Genomic DNA, 20120 nt, shown 5'->3' with positions numbered 1-20120 from the left:
TACACAAGAAAATCGGGGTGTGCGGCTGCAGGAGTGGTGCTTCCCTCCTGGCACGTGGGAAAGACCACCAGTCCCTTCCTCCAGCCCTTCCCAGCCTTTCTGTCCCACCACAGGCAGCACCGGCCAAAGCAGCATGTCCAAATCCATCCTGCCGAAGGAGACCCATGGCTGGAGGAAGCGGGTTGGTAATGAAGGCGAGTTCTCCTCCAGCTCTCTGCAGCAGCAAGCCCAGCCCTGAGCTGAGGAGCCCTTTACCTCCATCACAGGGCTTTGCCTCCAAGGTTCCTGGCTGAACCCACTTCATTGGCTCTGCATTGCCCTTGGACCCCACCGAGGCATCCGTCTGGAGTCCTGTCCCAACCACGACCCATGGCCATCGCTGCTGGCTGCCTCGCCGGGCTGTCTCACCAGGGTTGTTATCGCTGGCGAAGGCAGCCTCGGGACAGGGTGACCTGACACTTGCTTCCACCTGGCCCAAGCTAAACTTCCTTGGGCATAAGGCACATATTCTCACAGGATTCAGGTTTCTCCCGTTGTTAGATAAGTCCTGAAGCAAAGCCAAGCCCCTGCTGTAAGTACAGGAGATGCTGATGCCACCGTGCTGCCCCATCGCACAGGCAGTGTTTGTGCTGGAGCGAAGGGTTGCTGGAGACATCAGCATTTTCACGATGCTGCTCAACCCTCCCATCTGCCTCTGTATTTGTTAATACATCACTGGGGAAGAGCCGGTGGATCCGGGTGATACGGTGGTGGGATTGCTGAGTACAGCACGAGGGCGAACTCACCAGATGAACTGTAGCTTTTTGCATGCAGATTTCCAAGCACCATCCCAACGCGCTTTACCACAAACAGTCACCCCAGTGCAACGCCCGCTTGCTCGCAAAAATCTGCTTTAACACCCCCACCACAGCTTTGCACCTGAACCATCATCCATTCTGCAACCTCCCCCCGCTATTAAATTGCCTGAACCACAGACAGGAGAAGTTCACACTGGAAATCAGAAATAAGGGCATCGCTTTGTGAACTTGCAGCTCGCTGGTGCTTTCTCTGATCATTAAAAGCCTTCATCCTTTCAAGCCGAGCACAAACCTCCCACTAGCCATGCCAGAAACCAGAAGGCACACAATGGAGACAGCAATTAGGAGCAATTGCTGCATCGACAGAAAAATAATTGATCAGTATTTCTTTGGATGAGCCCAGAGCTGGGAAAGCAACCGAGCTGGGGTGGAATGGGCTCCCTGGCAATCCCTGTCATTTGGACATTTTTTGCAGTTTCATACTGGGATAGAATTAAATAAAAAAGTGTCTGTGATGGGTTTTGCTTGCTAAGTGTTAAAAGGTGGTAAGCAACAGAAAGCCTTGGGAAAAGGCACTCACTCCAGGTGGGAAGGACGGGGTTACTCTGTGCTAAGCAAAGAGGGTAACGACCATTTCAATGGGTACCTCCATAAATGCCACCTCCAAGCACCTGAGATGCTGCTCCAGTGGGGCAAGCCAAGGCCTGATGCATTTTTATTTGTTTTTGTAGCACAGTTTCAAATTTGTGTTGCACTCAGCATCTCCAGGGGCTTTGGCTGGGAGCCGTTAGCAGCACAGCAGACCTGGGGGATCTGGCCCTCCTCGTGGGCGCCCATCAGCATGGGACGTCCATCGCCCGCCACGGACTGGCTGCACAAATTACATGTTGCATATGCAACAGCACCAGTTCGCCTCCTGATCTCTAATTTACTCGAGGTCTCTACGGGATCCTAAATGGACTTTGAGATTTTTAATATATGGGCCATGAATACTCCCTCGGTTTTCCACGTTCAGCAGTGTCAATGCGTTTCTCATGCAAACCCTTTGGCAGAGCTTCCTGACGAGCCAGGTCCAGGACTCCTCTCCTCAAGTCTTGAACTAAGCTTCCTGCTTTCCTCTGCTGCATCAGACTAAAGTCAGTTTGCCATAGCCAGCCTGGCATGGGAGGGGTTATGAAACCCCCAAAAAGCTTATGCATTAGGCCCTCACAACACCAAAGCCTTTCTTTAAATCAAATAAAGAAGACAGCCCCTTCCTTCCATCCGCTAGCAAAGTTTAAACTACAAGGATGATGCCTGTCACCATTTAAAAAGAAAAATGTCCTATGCTAAACGATGCGTCGGGGAGATGGTGGTGGTGGATGTAACATAGCGGTGAGGGAAGAGCATGCTTGGACGCTTGATTCAATTTGGACTGAGAATTACACGCTTATCTATACTTTTTCCCGGCTAATCGGAAATTTCATAGCTTTTCACGAGTGGCTGACGGACGATTACCAAGGTACCTGCTTCCAGCTGACCCCGACAGCACCGTGGGCAGAGCCGTGGCTGGGCACAGCTTGGGCTTGCTCGATTCCGAGCTAAACGTGGGCTCACGGATGCGGCGTGGTTCGAGCTGTCACGGAGCCAGAGGGCAAGGACAAGGTCGGGCGGTTGTCCTGTCTTGATAGCACCTGCCGGGAGGAAGAGGAGGAGAGCAGCAGTCCCTCCTGCCTCGCCTGCCACTCCCGCACCTGGAAATGGTCATACGGCTGAAAACAGCCTAATGCAAACACTAATTACCCTAACTCTGATACAGTCTAAACTTCCTACGCTTGGCTTTGTAACGGTAGCATTTCTTTTCCACCGTCCAGTTGGGTGTGATTATATTTAGGAGGGAGCGAGCACAAGAAAGCACAGCCGAGCCGTGCTAGAGGCACTGCATGTGTGAAGGAGTTAATGCATTAGAGGCTGCTTTCATATTATCTTGCACCTTAGTCACTATATAATCAGACATAAATCCAATATGTAAAAGAGGAACTACACAAAAAAAGCACTTGAAAGTTGCCTATAGTTTTGTTCCATACAGACAGCATTGATCTCTGAAAACATGGGCATTTCAAGGCGCAAATGAGCCTTTCCTGCCTCTTACAGGCTTTTCTAGCGCTTTGACTCCATGTAAGCGAGGTTAAAGAAGGTGTGATAGGCATTTAATTACAAACACACCGAATTCCTTTGACAAGTTCAAATGAGAGTTTGCCTAAGCAAGAATCATTTCAATCCCAGCGCAGAGCCACTGCATGCTCTGAACCATGCACGAGGAGGTGAAGGCAGAATAATTTAAATAAGAGACAGGGAAAACAAATCCTTTCACTGCAAAGTTTAGCAGAGAGAGTTGCTGGTTTTATACAAAGCTACTGATCTTGAGGGGGGGAAGAGTTTGCAGATTCAGTGAGGGAGAAATGCAGAAAATTTGCTCAGAAGTCTGAAACACAGACTCAAATTAATAGAGTGCGGGAGCTAACGCTTGGGTGAGTGCTGCAAGGAATAGCCGCTGAATTTTCAGCCTGAATTTTTAAATGAACTCACCTCATTTAGGCTTGTGCCTCTCTTCACATTCACTTCCCATGAATATTCAAGCAGAGCAGAGAATTCGCTGGCAGGAATATTAGCGAAAGCGGTGCCAATATCAGAGCATATATTAGCCGGTACTGGAACGTATTCACAGGAAAGTACATTTCAGAGCCGTAATTGCACTCGACGGCGCCCGTTCAGCGGGGCCTGGCAGTGCCCTGCCTGCGCTGGAGCTGCTGCCGGGCGCGGAGCCAGGCAGCCCCCGCGGCCGCGCGCCGGGGTCCAGCACCTCCATGCACAGCGAGCATCCCTGAAGAGAGTGGCTGCGTCACCCGTGGGGCTGGCAGCCCCTCTCAGGGGTAGCTACAGCCAAAGGGTGCAAAAACCATGGCGGGGGGAAAGGAGGCTGCAAAATAGAACCGGGAGGCTCTCATCCCGCAGTGAGGACAGCAGGAAAAGAGCAGGAGATATGGTCCCCACCATGGGGATGGGGACCTGATGGCCCCATTGAGAGACTGATAATATTAATGAAGATGAAACCTGGTGAGTCTTCAGCAGATCCCATTCTCCTCAGACGGGAAGGGAACACGTTTGTCCCCCCATGGCAGCAAAAACTTATTAATGCCCTTGATGCCTTTTGCCCGACACACTCCAATTTCTTTATCCAGCCGAGTGTTACATGGAAATGCAAACTGAACACCATGAAAAATACCAAGTGGGACAGAGCTATACTGAGGGCATTGGGTATTAGCTGGGCTGGGTACAGCAGGATTCAAAAACCCAACAAACCTGGGGGTACCAGGCAGGAGCAGGGGCACCCGCTCTCCCCGGTGGGGTGGCAAAACCACCTCTGCGGTGCAGCCGTAAAGCTCCGAGTGGTGAGAGATGCAGAAAACTGTGGAGGTTTCCTACGAGAGGGAGGACCACCAGCACCAGCCGAAGGGTCATCCTCGCAGCATTCACAGAACGGGGTCCGCAGAGCAAAATTTAGGGGACTTGCTCACACGTGGCATTTAGCGGTTGCCCATGGAGCCCACTTCCACCCCACCTCCTCCTCAGCCATCTGAAAAATGCATTTCTCGCCACAGCGGGAGGAGGGCTCGTCCACCGCTCCCTTTCTTGCCAATGTCCATATATCTCAGGGAGCCTATAGCCGATGAAATACGTGACACGCCGAGGGAAGTGGCACTGAACATATGGCTCTGCAATGTAATATATTCAGAGAAGTTTGATTTAAACGTAGCTGAGAGGTAGGTAGAGGTCCTACAATCTGTTTAGGGAGAGCTGTGCCCTTCAAAGGATTTTGAGGTTATTTGTGACAAAATCAGATGTGACACCGAGCCAAGCTCAATGACACTGGTGCTGAGAGCGTGAGGATGACATAGAAGGGAACTGCGGGAGATGCACCACTATTCGGGTGTTTCTGGACCACCGGGCTCAGGTGTGACTTTCCCACCGCTCAGAGGTCACTCCACGGCAAGGTGCCACCACTCGTGCTAAAAGGCTGCGTCGATGCCGAGCAGCTTCAAGGGCCTTTCCTGAGCTCCCAAATCTTGAAACAAAGAAAAGCATCACAAGAGACCATGTGCGATGTCCCCACATGCGCCAGCTCCTGCCCTGGAGCAGGAGGGAGGCGATGCTGAGCCTCCAGCCCGCAGCAGGGACGTGCTGGTCTGACACAGGCTACTCCACCCGAGGTTTAAAAAAAATTATTAAGTATAGTAGTTTAAAACAAACACAGCAGCATTCTGCTGGTCGGATGACCTTAATTAGACTGTAAAGTGGGGAAAAAATTAATAGGAAATGGTGCCTGCCTGGAGGTGATGAATAAAATGCATTGATCTCTAAGTACCAAGCTGGCAAGTCTTTGTTTGGAGGAAAACATAGGATTAAAAGTAGTGCAGAGGTAAATATAGCACAGCCCTTCATTCATCCACTGTAGTACAGGTTGGTCAAGCACATCTCTGTGTTCAGTGCAGGACCAGCTTCATGAAGCTACGAGTTGGTTTTGTACAGAAGCTTGGGATGTAACTGTCCTTCCCAACCTCAAAGCTTGGCTCTGTGCAGCCATCGATGCCCTGCTATTGAGGCAGAGCGAGATTTCCTTGGAAAATCCCACTTGAACTCACAGATGCCAAAACAGAGTGGCCTTAGCTCACCTACCTGTATCACATCCATACCGCACCTTGTGTTACGAGCAATCTCTGAAAACTTCATGGGGTTCCTTGCTGGTAGAAATGCAGCCACTGTTGTCTCAGGGCTTTTATTCAAGCAGCCTCAAAGCCTGGAGGGTTGATGCAATGTGCCAACGCGCTTCGAGGGCACCCGGGGCTAGATGGAGCCAGGTATTTAACACTTCTCTTTGCTAGCCTGGCTATAAACCGATTCTCCACAGAGCCAGGAGTTCATTGCTGGAGTTGTTTGCTACAATTGTGTTTTCATGGGCACAGCCATGAGAATGAAGGTGAATCTCTGCAAGAACAGGAGAAAAGAGGGTTTCAGCACTGGTGCATCCCTGGGGCTCCACAGGCGACTTCCCCAGCACGGGATGCGAGCAGCGAGGCACATGCTTTGTCTCCTTCAACCCACACAGCCTGGGAATGGATTTCCCCCACAAAGCCCCTTCCTCCCTATTAACACGCATCCCGTGACACATCCCCGGTCTTGTTCCATTTGCACTTAATGGTGCCGCGATGGCTGGCAGCATCCGCATGCCGCTGCCCCTCGCTTGCCGGTGGAGGATGCGTGTCCCAGGGGAGCGTGCATTGGCGGGGAGGGAGGAAGCAAGCGGGGAATTTATTTTGTTGTTTTTACCACTTAAGTAAAGCCACTTTCTCCTCCGCACAGCTGAGGAAGTCAGAAACTCTTGGCAAAGGAGCCAACAGCGAGCAGGATTTCTTTCACTGTTCAGTATTTATGCCCATATTCACAGGGTGTTTTGCTGGCCCCTTCCCATCTCGTTTTCGCCGGTGTCCCTTTGCCTGTCCCTTCCACTCCTGTATCTCTTGCAAAGCTAGAGAAAACCCGAAATCATCCTGCACCCCAAGCTGTGGAGGGGTACCACGCTAAGTGCCAAGAGACCGGCAAAAACGCTGGGATGAAGGCAAATACCGCATCGACATCCAATTTGCAGTCTACAGCAAGGAACCTGGACCAGCGTTGCCACACGTGTGCACTTTCAATCGCTCACGTCCCTCCTTTTCAGCCAGAAGTGCTTTCTTTGGACAAACTGCAGCATTGTTTTTACATGACGTGTGCTTGTTTTAGGATATCTTTTAAGGAAATTCTCTGCATAACTGTATATTAAATTTCTTTCCAATTCATGCTCATTTTGGTATCAGAAGCACGTTATCATACACCAGATGGAGCTAAATAAAAATACCACATGAGTGCTGGAGTATACTGATGTGATAGATATATAGTAATTAGGATGTGCTGTAAAGCGATTAAGGCTGCAAATCTGAAGTATCTATTATATTTTCCCTATTTCTATTTCTACAACATTTCTCATAACATAGTGACAACCAGCAGCGTTAGCATCCAAATACGTCTTTTTAAGGCACACACAGACTGTAATATCTGTGGTATTTATCCTGGTGTGACTCAGTCTATCTGATAATAACAGAATTAAAGCAAAGCCCTCGCCCTGCACGGGAGACAGCAGCAGCGCTCTGGTCTGGCTACACCAGACCTGGACCGATTTCTCCTGGTCAGTGGGTGCGAGAGCAGCAGAGCATCCACGCTGTGAGGATGGGCAGGGACAGAGGGACAGTGGCCGGGGCGTCTGGGGACAACAACTGACTGTGGAAGTGTCACCACACACCAGCCGGAGGTTTGCAGAGAAACCAGCGTGGGGACACTGCTCCCTGCTTGCAGGCAGCAGGAAGACAAGCTCCGTGTTGCCGCCTTGCATGGGATGCCAGCGGCTGCTCACGGCTTCCTCGGGGTCATACGGCCCCGTTGCAGCGGCGTGGGGTGGCTCGGCGGGAGGTGAGCGGAGACGAGGAGAGAAGAGCAGGTCTGAGCCAGCATGAGGGAATGCGCTACCTGTCTCTGGTAGGTACTCTGGAAAGACATCCCTGAAACGTCGCACCTCTCCTGCGTTTTCCCCTCCAGCATCCCTTAAATTAAGGGACCAACCCCCCGAGCTTGGTCCCAATGAGCAGCGACAGCAGTGGGGCGCTCAGGGGGATGAGCTGCCCGAATATTTACCCGGCTTCTCCGGAGACACGGCAGCTGGCAGGGAACGCCCCGACTGAGGCATCAGCTCCAGAGCATCCGTACAACGTGATTCTCATCTGCGCCGACTCCACTCGGGGCAGCTCGCCCCGCGGGCCCTGGTGACATTAAGCAGGGGAAAGGCATGGCCACCGCCACGTCCCGCACACCCGTCCCGTGCAGCCAAAAGCACCAGGCTCGCAACTTCCCCAGCCAGAAACGCCATCGCCCACTTCACTGGCTGTCCCTGTGCCCTGGCAGGAGGAAGCAGCTTCGCAGCCCAGGTTGGTGCCAGGCACCAGCCCCAGCGCAGCCTTTACCCATCGGCTTTTCCAATTGCCTGGGGGCTGTTGTGTTGGCAGTTCTCTCCACCGGATTTTATAACTACCCTGTCGTCTTCAACGAGTGGGGTTTATTTTTAATTTCTCTTTGTTATTCAAATAAAAATATGCCACTTCCAAAAAAAACCAGAATGAAGAAAACCACAGAAAGCCGCCTTAGGGGCACTGTGCCAGCACCATGCAGCGCAGCAGCCGGTGCATTCACCCCAAGCAAGATGCACCGGACACACGTGTGATGCCCTGGGGTGCACGTGGCTCCGCTGCCCAGGTGCCTGTGCCCCCACCACCCGCACAGCCTCCCCGGGACCTCGGCAAATGCTGTTTTGCAGATGTTTTGACCAGTTCACCCAGTCCTTCCCACTTGCCTGAATTGTTTTTCTCCGTCTGCGCAGGTGGAAAAGCCACAGCCAAGCTCCTGCAGCCACGGCGGCTGTGCAGGAAGGGTGTGTTGATGCCCGAGAGCCGCTGGGCTTTCGGCTGTGATTGCCAGCCCAGTCCATCTCCCTCCTCAATTGCTGCAACCCCATCAAGGCTGCTGCCAGGCCCTGGGGTCCCATCCCCACCTTTCCCAGATGGACAGGTCCATGTCCGAGCCCTGGGATGGCCAACACGCAGGGATGGGAGACGGAAGCACATGTGAGCTGGGGTCACACCTTTCCAGCTGCAATGGGAAACAACCGACCACCAACCACCACCGATGCAGCAGCTCCAGCCGCTTCGGTGACCCAGGACGCAGCAGGGCCGGATTCAGCCTGAGAGACAGACACCGATCCCCCATCCCCTGTGCTCCCCCGTCCAGGTCGATGGAAAGCAGGACGAGCCCTGTGGGCGGCTGCCGTAGGGGACGGGCACGCAGGGAGGCAGCGCAGACGGAGCCGGGGTTGCAGGGCTGCCAACATCATTTCTCCGCAGCTTTCGTGCCATGCAAATAGCTTACGCACACACAGGCTTTCCTGCACAGAAAGCAGACTATCCATATTGCACAGCCCAATGATTTGCCTTTCCCCCTGCACTGCCCTCCTGTATTTGAGATAAAACTAAAGCATAAGGGTTTCCTCTGATTTTTTTTCTTCTTTAATAACTTGAAGCACAGCAATGAACGGTGGCTGCCCCAAGGCTGGGCTTCGCCATGCGAGGTATGTACAGGGAGAGATGACCCTTCCCAAACAAGACCACAGCACAATCCAGGGAGGAAGACAAAGATGAGAACAAACAAGCAAAAAATCCTAATTTTCTATTACATCCCACCAGCTGCTTTCTGCTGGTCCTACCATTGGGGCTGCAGCAGGAATGGGGTTACAATTCCCAAAGCCCACCTCAACCCACCTGCCCACCTCTGCTCAGGTAAGTATCTGGCCATAATTAGCTTGCAAATGGCCCCGGCTCTAACTCACACGCTTGACCTCCTCCCCTCCTCATGCATAGCAATCTCTAACTATTTCATTATGCCCAGAGATAGAAAGTTTATTTTATTTGACTCCCCGGTTACCACATTAACGTCAGTAGGATGAGACCTCCCCGTTTCCGCTGGCCTGCTGCTCTGAGCTGCTAATTAACAATTTTTAGCAAAGTAAAGCAATATGACACAATTCAATTAAAATTGACAAAAGGAGGTTAGAAATGACATATGTTCCCCTCAGTGATTTTTTCCTTTGGTCTAGCCAAGGGATGAGCCAGTTCCTCTGCAGCATCAACGCTAGGGATGCAGGAAAGCCTTCACGTGGCCCTTGCTTTCCCCAGGGAAAAGCTCTTTGAGCCCTCTGCTCTGTACCCCCAAACCCCTCCTGGGTCATAGCAGGGGTCCCCCAGTCCCGCTGGGAATGCCCCGGGGCCTTTTCCCATAGGTGGGAGATAAGGTTCTGGGGAAGGATTGCTGAAGCCGTTCTGGAAGTGGCGGATGGAGGGGTTTTTCGTACCTGTTTAATTAAACATGTTAAGAAACTGCAAGGGGGAGTTTATTGGATTTTTTTTTCCCTTTTCAATACACTGGAGCTCATTAAAAAATAAAGGGGGGGGGTGTTTGCTGCAAGCACAGCTTTCAAATAAGTCTTAATTTAAATAATTAAACAGGCAGCATTTATTTTCCCTGTTGTTTTTATTTTCCTACCAGCTTCCTTGTCTGCTTAGCTCAGCTTTAAGGTGCGTCGCAGCAGTGGGGCGGGTGCATGCCTGCGCGACGCCGCGGGCTCTGGACCCTGAAAGATGCACGTCTGGCCAAGACCCGTCGGGATGGTCCCATCCCGCCTCTCCCAGATGATGTTTCTGCCCTGGTAGGACACAACGTCCCCCCTCGCTGCCAGTCTGCAGGGTGAAGGAAGCAGGCGCCCCTCGCCCCTGCAGCTGCAGCGAAGCCTCCAGAGTTTGTTTTTTCAGTTTTTAAAGAGCTTTGGGATACATTAGACAAGATAAAAATTTTATAAGGGAAACATTATACCCTTTTATACGTATAACCCTCATGTTTCAGGATAAAAAGCACCTTCTAACTGCCTGGGGTGAGTGGGAAACTCCTCCACTGGGTGCATTAGAGCCTAATTGTTTGTTATGGATGTTATGTGTTGCCCTCTAAGTTTTTACTAAAGCCTCCAAACTTTCCTGAATGCAAAAAAAAAGTCTGATTTTTCATACTTCTGACTCCCGCCTCAGCTGGGGCTGCCTGGGGGACACGGCTCTGAAGAAGCACCTTCCAACAGCTTGTCCCCAAGCTGCTGGGACTGGCACGGTCCCCTCTCGCCTTTGTCATTTGTCCCTCAGCAGCCTCCATCACCAGCGCTGGCAGGTTGTGCCTGAGTAGCTCTGATGGCCCAAGCATGTCATAAACCCACTCAAAAAGCCCTAGAAGCAGCAGACAAGCAATTCTCAAAAAAAAATTGGTTATTTTAGCAACAGCTGCTTACCAACAGCATCCAGTGGGTGAGAATGGCGTGGTCCGGAGGTGGCCGGTGGCCATCCCAGGCACTGGGTTAGGACAGAGTCCTCCACCCATCGCTGACCACCGAGATCTCCCCTCCCGCAGTGCTTCCTGGTGTTCGGCAGCTACGTGGGAGGGTGCCAACGAGCTGCTCCCACAGCAAACGGCACAGCCCAGGGACTTTGGGAGCGTTCCCCCAGCAGGCCTTTGGAGGGGAGACCTCAGCTTCCGCAGAGACATCCAGGGAGAGACCCAAAGCCAACGGGCTGCCCCTGGACCCTCACCTGCGGGCTCAAGCCCTGCTCTCCTCTGCTCGCCTGCAGCCAGGGAGAGCGCCACCTCCATTTCCCTCCCCAGTGACATACAGAGCCAACGACGTTTTTCCTTTGGACCATTTCCACTTCTAAAAGTGTTTCCTCCTTGCTGACACCCAAACAGCCTCTTCCTTCAAAGAGGCCATTCCTTTAAACCTCGTCTTCCGACGCGTGTGACCCTGCAGCAGCTGCCCACGGCGCTGCCAGCTCCTGCCCACCCTCCTCCTCCCACCGCCTTTGCTCTCCCCGGCCACGTGCCCCACGCAGCCTGAACTGGCTCTGCTCAGCCTGAGGTGACCCTGATGGGAACAGTGCGACGCTGCCGGTTCATGATCTTTGGTGTTGACCCAAGCCAAGGGTTCACCCAGTCTCAGTGTGAAGCAAAGCAAGTAGGAAAAGCAGGAGATGGGCTGAAGGCGAGATGCCATCACTTGTCTTTCCCTGATAAAAAGCACTGGTTGGGGTTTTATAACAATGTGTTGAACGCCTGGAAAAATAAACTCTTTTGACATCACCTTCATGAGATGAATCTCTCCCACCTCACAGGACAGGAGACATGGGCTTGGCTCAGGGCAGGCATCAGCATCAGCCACAGTGGACCAGTGGTGACAGCCTGCCCACAAGCCCCGGAAAGGGCCATGGCACTCGCTTGGAGATGGTGGGACTGGGAGCCAAGGAGGGGCTCAGACGGGGTAGCCCATCCCCGCCATCCCGAGCAGGCAGTGTCCCCACTGCAGCGAGACGCGCCCCTTCCCGCTCCCCAGATAAACCCCTCTGCCAGCCCTGCTAAAACATAGCGTGTTTTTCCTATTGGCAAATGCGGTCAACTAACGTGTTTACATTTGAGCTGTGAACAGTGTCACATCCCCTAAGTCTCTTAAAGTAATACTTGATGATATTCTCTCCTTCAGTAAACATATTGATTAGATTACAAATAAGATTACCGCTAAACACGGCCCTTCGCAGCGAGCGAGGCAGCACCTCTGCTTCCTCCTGTCAAGTAGGTTTGAGTTAATTTGTTATAGAAGCTCTTGATTATTGCGATTTAATGCGACTCTGCTCTTCCTCCCCGCCCCCAGCCCCGGGGACACCAAATAATTAGCAGCTGCGTTTTGGGGTGATTATAACACACCTTGGGGGTGTTCACGAGGCAAAGAACTAAAGAGCAAAAGACTTAACGACCTAGAAAACACAGCGATTCCTTGACACAGCACTGCCCGTGGGGCCGTTAGGAATTGATGCAGCGGTCGGGGCCGGGACATGACAGCGCTGGTAGCCGGGGCCAAGCCAGCCCTCAAGCCACAGAGTGACATTAGAGTGTGGTTTTGGGAGCGTCTCAGAGGTCTGCAGTCACCCAGGCACCCAGGGAGATGGGAGAAGGGGCAGGCTGGACCCTCCGCCTGCTGCCAGCGCCGTGGATGGATGGGATCAAGGCAGCGTCACCCCACTGCTGTCCCCACAGCCCGGCCCTGCGCCCACCTCTCCCCATCACAGCAACCCCAACGATGGATGAGGGGGAAAAAAATCCCACCGCTGCTCAGCTCAGCACAGATTAACGGGGATTTAGGGCCGAGAGGCCCAGGGAGCCCTGCTGAAACCCGGGCAGCAGGGAAACCCACACCAACCTGCTCCTCCACACACAGAAGATGTCCTGCAAAGGCAATGAGCAGCGGTGAAGCTAACTGGGACAAGAACCAGGACGGACCCTGCGGTGCCCTCCCCGCTCTCGCCGCATTCCTGAGATATTTGGGATTTCCTACCGCCAGCAACCACAACTCCCAGCATCAGCTTACCTCCACCCTCTTCAAACACATCTATGGAGCCTTATAGATTTGTAACCAGTAGAAATCACAGCACTTGAAAGAAGGGAGGAAATTAAGAGGCGGTGGCTAAAATGTTGATGCTGTGTGTACCCTGCTTTCTGACACTGTTTTTCTTACATCTTGCCATCACCAGGAGTTCCCTTTGAACATGTATCCTGTTTTGTAAATGTTTCTAATCGACAGCTCGCTTTCTTCTGCACCTCGACTAATTCCCCTGGCTTGTACCTGCCTTTGCACCTGTAAGCTCACAGACATCTGCTACCCTCGGTGACTGTGCCCTCCGAAAAGTCTTAAATACATAAATAAACAGCCTGGGGCACCCATCCTGATCGACTTCTGCTGAAGCACACAGGGCTGGCCTCGTTCCTTTTTTTTAATTTAGTTTTTTTAATTGGAGGTTTGGTTTTTTCCTACCACATCAACTAAGCTACACCCCCTTTCTCCCCTTCCCACTTTCTATTATTTAGCCCTCAGCAAATGAATAATTTATCCTTCGCATTAAGCAGAAAAGCGTTCCCCCCACGGCGGCCTGCGATTTCAGCAGGACTATTTCACGAGGAGGGATGGAGGGACGGGGACTCGGCCGAGGCGTAGCCGGGCTCAGAGCACCATCTGCCGCCCGCCGAGACGAGCCGGCCGCCCGTGCGCGCTCCCGGCCTTTCCCTGCGCAGGGAAAAGCGGAGACGGTGTCATATTAATGAAATAACAGCAATTTCGGAGCATTTCCCAGCTGAGGGTTTCCGTGTGCTCCCTCAGCAGGAATTCAGCCCAGGCAGGAGGGGGATGCAGCGTTAATCCCCTCTGACGGGTGAAGGCATGGGACAGTGGGGACCTCCATGACCCTCCCCTCCTTTTTTACATTTTTTTTTTCTTTTCCAGAAATCATTATTTCCTTCTCCCTCACCACAGGGCACCGAAACCCCTGCGTTGACCTCTTTACTCTCTCCCACCCAGCTCCGCGCTGACCCTGGTTTTCTGCCATTAAACTCATGCTGAGTGTTGAACTACTTTGTCAACACTGACTTTTTTTTTTCCCCTCAGCTTCTCACACTTCCTCCCTCCACCCCCTTTCCAAATCCAGCCACAAAATACTCTACAACAGAAATATTCACTGGATACAGGGGAAAAAAAACCCAGTAGCTTTCCTTGAAGTAGCTATTAGCATCCCCATCCTCCGAGTGAGCATCCCATCGCACACCTTACATGCGCAGGACGAAACACCTGAGAGGCTCCTTGCTGCACGGTTACAAAACAAGTCCCTCTCGCACCTCTGAGCAGCTTTGGGTGACAACTTACACTCCCCGATTCTGCAAAATCAACTTTAGGCAGGACCAGAGATACAGGAGACCTGCTGGGTCACGGAGCCGGCCCTGCTGCAGGGAGAAGGGAGCTTCGCTGCAGAGGAGACTTCTATACATACAAGGCAGATATTTTTAATTTTTATGTGTGTATATATATGTGTATGTGTGTCTGCACGTATTTATATATAAATATATATTAAATACATACACACACACGTATTAAGTGTATATATATATGTATGTAAATAAATAAAGCGGGCAGGGAGCAGGGGCAGCTGCAAGCCCGGCTGCAGGCAGTGGCTCAGTGCAACCCCACAAGGAGCCCAGGGTCACACAGCACCTCCCGACCTTCCTCCACCTTAGCAAAGCAACTTCATAAACTCACAGAAGAATCCATCCAAGCCCATAAAATCCCCAAGACAGCAGTTCACCTCTCGGGGATAGGATGCTGGCACTGGGGTGCAAGCCCGCTGGCACAGCTGGCCTGGCAGGGACAGGAGGGACAGACCTCCGATGGGATTTGGGGGAGGACAGCAGCGGGGAACGGTGCTCACCTCCACCGGCACTCTCAGCTCTGCCAACACAACTATTTTAGGGCTGTGCTCTAAATATGGACCCTGAAATACCTACATCAATAATAAGCATACACACAAAAAACATATTCCCATCATTCAAGAAGGAGAAGGAGGAAAAGCTACTATATGAAGGAAAAAAATCCACAACATCGAACCACACACCACTGCTGTGCATCAGTACAAAAAGAGTGAGAACATCTAAATTTTTTTTAGGCACTTATCAATTCTTATTTCTCAAATACGAATGATCAGTCCCACCAACTCCACCTCTAGGTCAAGGACCTTACCCATGACTTACCCAGATTTTTCCCTTGTCCCTCTCAAAGTGGAGTAAAGGATGCCAAATGGTGACATGCCTGAGATGACATTAGGGTTTTCATTTTCTCTTGAAGAGGCTGTAGCTAAACATCACTGCATTGGTGTCCTGGGAAATTAGATACATTGTTCTTCAAAGCCCAATCTGCAATAATTGTGCAACGCTCCAGTGTGTTTGCTTGGAATTAGAGCACCAAATGCATCACGGTAAACTAGAAAGCACTTGCAACTTTTTGTTTTGGCAACTTATTTTGTTACTGAATTGAAAAGCATGTTAAGTGCTCAAGTAAAACCACATAGTACTTTTACAGTGCAGTAAAAGCAAGATTTGTTATGCATTTATTCAGTACTTGTACAGAAGCACAGTACATATCACAGACCAAATGCTGCTCGTGTTGTTTGTACAAGTCATCTATTGACTTCAGAACAGGGAAACTCCCAGGAGGAAACCAAACAGGGTGCAGCCCAGCTCCTTACAGAAAATAACAGTAAATAAGGCAAGCAGGAAAACCAAGGGAAAATATACCGTGTTTCATGAGGAAAGCTGTTTCTGAAGTAGCAGAACAAAAGTAAAACCAGGTAGCGGCTACGAAGCGCGAAGCCTCCCCCCAGCGCGCCCAGAGCTCCCGCTCGCACTCCCATGTCTGCAGCAGCACGGAGCAAGTTTCTCTCAGGAGCCACAGGAATACAAGGACCGTGACTGAACTCCTAAAAGCAAGTTTTAAAGAACTTATTCCCTTTCTCACAGCTTGGTATGCCATTGAGTAATAATAACAACACCCAAAATAAAGGAGTCCTGGCTTGCCCCTCTCGTTTTCTGGTGCAAACGGTGCCCAGGATGGCATGTGAGAGTTGGGAGAGCAGGTTTTGGCCACAGCAGCTTTGCAGGGGGAGGACAGATCTGTGCTATTAAAATGCAGTTTGAAGTACAGTCCCAATTTGCAGCCTGCAGGATATTCTAACTGGGAGGACTTGGCCACTTGCCTACAGAGGCAGCACGTGTTGGGCAAATGAAGGGCAGGTCAGCAGGCGTGAGCGTGCTGCCCTCTCTATTTATCTCTTCAACAAACAAGCATCTCCCAATTTGTCAGCCTGGCAACTTGCACAAACAGAGAAATGCCACTTGCTAAAAAATATCCCAAAATACTGAGAAGCCAGTCTTATACACAGTGTTGCTTGCATGACATTTCCAAAAATCTAAAGATTAGGATCAACCTGTAGTACCTAAACCTTTTCCTCTCCACACTTTATGCCGTGTTTTACTACAGTAGATTGGCCTGCACTTGCTTAAAGCCCTGATGCGTAAAAATCCTCGCACAAACACTGCAAGCCTTTAAAGAAAGGACCCTCCCAACTTGAACTCACAAGCATAAGGGTTTGCACCCTTACCTGCACACATGGGTGTATGTACACACTCCAGGGAAACACTACTGCTGAAATTGTCATTACAATTGTGTACCCAACCAAGCTGCCGTCCTACCTGACTTACCCCCGAAAGTTAAGACTCTTCTCTGCAGATGGACAAATAACTGTGAACATAAGAAAATGGTTAAAATTATCATTGCATTAGACTTCTCATACCATTATTTGTAATTTAGACAATCTCAGAAATACAGGGAAACTTCTTGGATCAGATGAAAATCTCCAGTAAAATCTTAATTACTGTGAATTTGATGGCATTTATTAGAGCATTCATGCATGCATCTCTCACTATATATTTCAATACATTCCCTGAAAACACATCTATTTAATTATACACCTGTGAAATAGGAAAAACAGGCTGAATTCAGAGTGCCTTATTATATCCTATTTGTTCTGATGAATTTTTGTGCTAGAAAAAGAATGGTACCAAGAGTTCAGGAACATTACAGCTATGCACTATCTAATCAAAGGTGTGAAAAAATACAGAGACATCAAGACTTCTATAAAACAGGGGAGAGAGCCCACCTCTAGGTCACACACACAAATGCTGGTAAACTTACAAGCAAGAGAGAAGCAACCTGTCCCTGACATGGGGCTGAAAGTGATAAAAAAAAAGGTGTAATAAAACATCACAGACTCACACACAGAGCGAGCCTCCCAGCTGTGGCATCTCCAATGCATGCACCTCCAGTTTTGAGGGTGCTACAAAGAAGTTGCGTCACTCTTTGGATGAAGAGGACAAAGGAAAGGGACAGTAAATTCCCTTGCATGTTAACCCTCGCTCTTTGGTGGAGCTGTGCAAGAAAAGAATCAGTGTTTCTCTCTTTACAGCTCACTAACGGACAAGAGAAGTGCTGTTGTACGCATGCGTTGCCCTGTAAATGCCACCCCTCCTCAGTTATGACTTTGCTCTGAAATGTAAAGCTTCTGAGCAGCTTCAAAAATAGTTACCATTTATAATTTTAAAAAAAAAAAAGAAACCACAAAGTCAACACCTGATCTGCCATCAGAACATCTCCTCAAGAGTATGGCAATGGCCACATGAGGCAGTGTTCACTCCAGCACCAACAATGAAGTGCCAATATCCCAGTCAAAAATTACATGAATTCAAACTACTTGGAGGGAGATGGATGCTACCAGCTTTTCAGACTACAAGAACAGGAACTTTTAAAAGCTGAGAAAAATTATATATGGAGTGAAGGGCTGACTGTGCATTTAAAAAAAGTGTGTCATTTAAAACAAAACCAAGAATTAGTGATCTTATAGACAATCTTTCCCTCCTCCCAACTCCCTTGGCCTCTCCAGCGTACTTCTAAGCTATTACCTCTACTGAAGAGGGAGTGCAAAGTACAGCACACCAAGTAACAACCTCAATTTTTCAAACATGTCTTACCCCCAACTCGCTATTGCAAGCAACACCTGAAGGTCAGTTTCTTTCCAACTTACCTGCCACAGCTTTGCAGATACTGCGCTCAGTCACTGGACGGCCACTGGTGATTAACATTTACAACCAACACTTGTTACAATTAAAGGAAGGCAGAATGACAATCTTTTGGCCAAAAGTCAAAGTTGTTTCTTTCCACTTAATAACATTACACAATTTGAAAGACAGTTTGGAGTTTACAAACAATTAAAATCTTCAGGTAAGTGTCATACATGGTGTCAGGTGAGTACATCACTTTAGGAGCGAATCCGTTTTTTCAGAGAGACAACCGGTCTCCTCACGTGGACCACGTCAGTGCCGGGCTGAGTGCCAGTTCAACAGTAGTGTGCTTGGTGCAGTAGCCTGTAGATCTATTTGTCTATATGCAAGAAATAACTACCAAATTAATGTGATTTTTCCATTAATCTAATAGCAGGATTAGGCCCTCACAATTGTGAATTATTATTTTTTTAAGTTGCCCATGAGAGGGGGAATTAAAAAAACAAACAAAACAAAAGCTAAACATTCAGTACAGAGCATCAGAAATACACCTCAGATTTTCACGTTAATAATCAAAAGTGTGTCCCTGATTACATTCTTTTATAGTTGTGCTCCAAATTCTGTGTTTTATGTCACACCTTCTTCCAAAAACCATCGCAGTTAATTGTGTTTGAGGGAGTAGGTTGCCCTCAAGGAGAGGGTGTTTTATTAAACCTTCACTACACAAAACCAAAATACTTTAAAGATCACTTCAGAAACTTTCCCTGCTTAAAAAACAAACAAACCAAAACCCACTATCCATTGATCTTTGTCCAAGAGCCCTAAGACAACAATGAAATTTCAAGATTCATAAAGTTACATTCCTCCAAAACACTGACAAAACAAAACAATATAAAAAAACCCAAAGTGCATCTTTAGGAAACAGCATCCCCTCAGGTAGACTAATCTTTTACTGTACCAAGAAAAATAAATCCAAGAGGAGAAAAGATTTAGAGAGAGAAAAATACATTAGCAAATACAGATAAATTTGTTTTTAATAAAGGAGTTAATTTTCTTTCAATCCTATATAAAACAATAGCAATTAAAAACTTCATTTTTGAAAGTAAAATATTTACATATGAACAAGTAACTGTGCAAAATTTACATGAAAAAAAAATGGAAAGACAGGATTTCCTAAAAGACAAAATAAAAGGGGTGTAACAGTTGTCAGGTGTTGATAAAAATACTGATCAGCATTCAGTTTACACGCAAGAGAGTTAAATTCTACCATGAGAGTTCACACAAAGAAAGCCAAAGTATTTACAGTCATAAAAGTACTATCAATAGACAATTTAATACAATAACCTCTGAAAATATAAAGAACCAATTAGTATATTTGTAATAAAAAAATAGGTACAAAGAAGGGACTTTGCTCTGGACATCTTTAAAGTAGGCCCACAGCTTGCATACAGTCTTTTAGCAAAATAATTATAGTTTACATAGCCATTTTTATGTTATGTGCCAAAAATTATGTACAATTACTGACAAAATACACCAACCATTTTTCAACACTTGATTCACACTGGGAAACAGTCTTTTGATGATTCCTCTCAACTTTGATTTTATTTAATCTAAGCTTTCACTTTAGCTAAAAAACACAGTGCAAGTAAAATATATTTATGCTGAAAAGGTTTCTCTTTTTTTCCTTTTTTTCCTTTTTTAACTTTACAGCTTTACAAACTATAGCAAATAAAATGCATTTTTACAGATGCTGCTAAAACATTCAGAAGTAACCCTCCTTTATGGGATTTCAGGGCCTCTAATAAGCAATAATGTGATTAAAATTGAGGTTATGTTTAAAATTAACTGTATATCCCTCTAGATTTTGAACATTTTGGGGAAAGATAAATATTCTTAAAAAATCAGTTTGCTTTGCTAACTGACTGTTTAAAAAAAAAGCTAAATGAAATGAGGTCATCTGCTGTAGACGTATGCCTATATAATTGATTTAGTTGAATAAAACTGAACTAAAATGCACAATTAATGTCGAAACTGCTACAGGGCTGACAAAGGGTAGCTAGTTATTTGCTAAACGATTCCATCAGTCTTTATATATGGCTTGTTTGGCAAGAAGGCCACTCAATCAAGAGA

This window comes from Gavia stellata, chromosome 20 (assembly GCF_030936135.1).
Source record: "Gavia stellata isolate bGavSte3 chromosome 20, bGavSte3.hap2, whole genome shotgun sequence".
NCBI lineage: Eukaryota > Metazoa > Chordata > Aves > Gaviiformes > Gaviidae > Gavia > Gavia stellata.
This window is presented reverse-complemented; position numbering follows the sequence as displayed.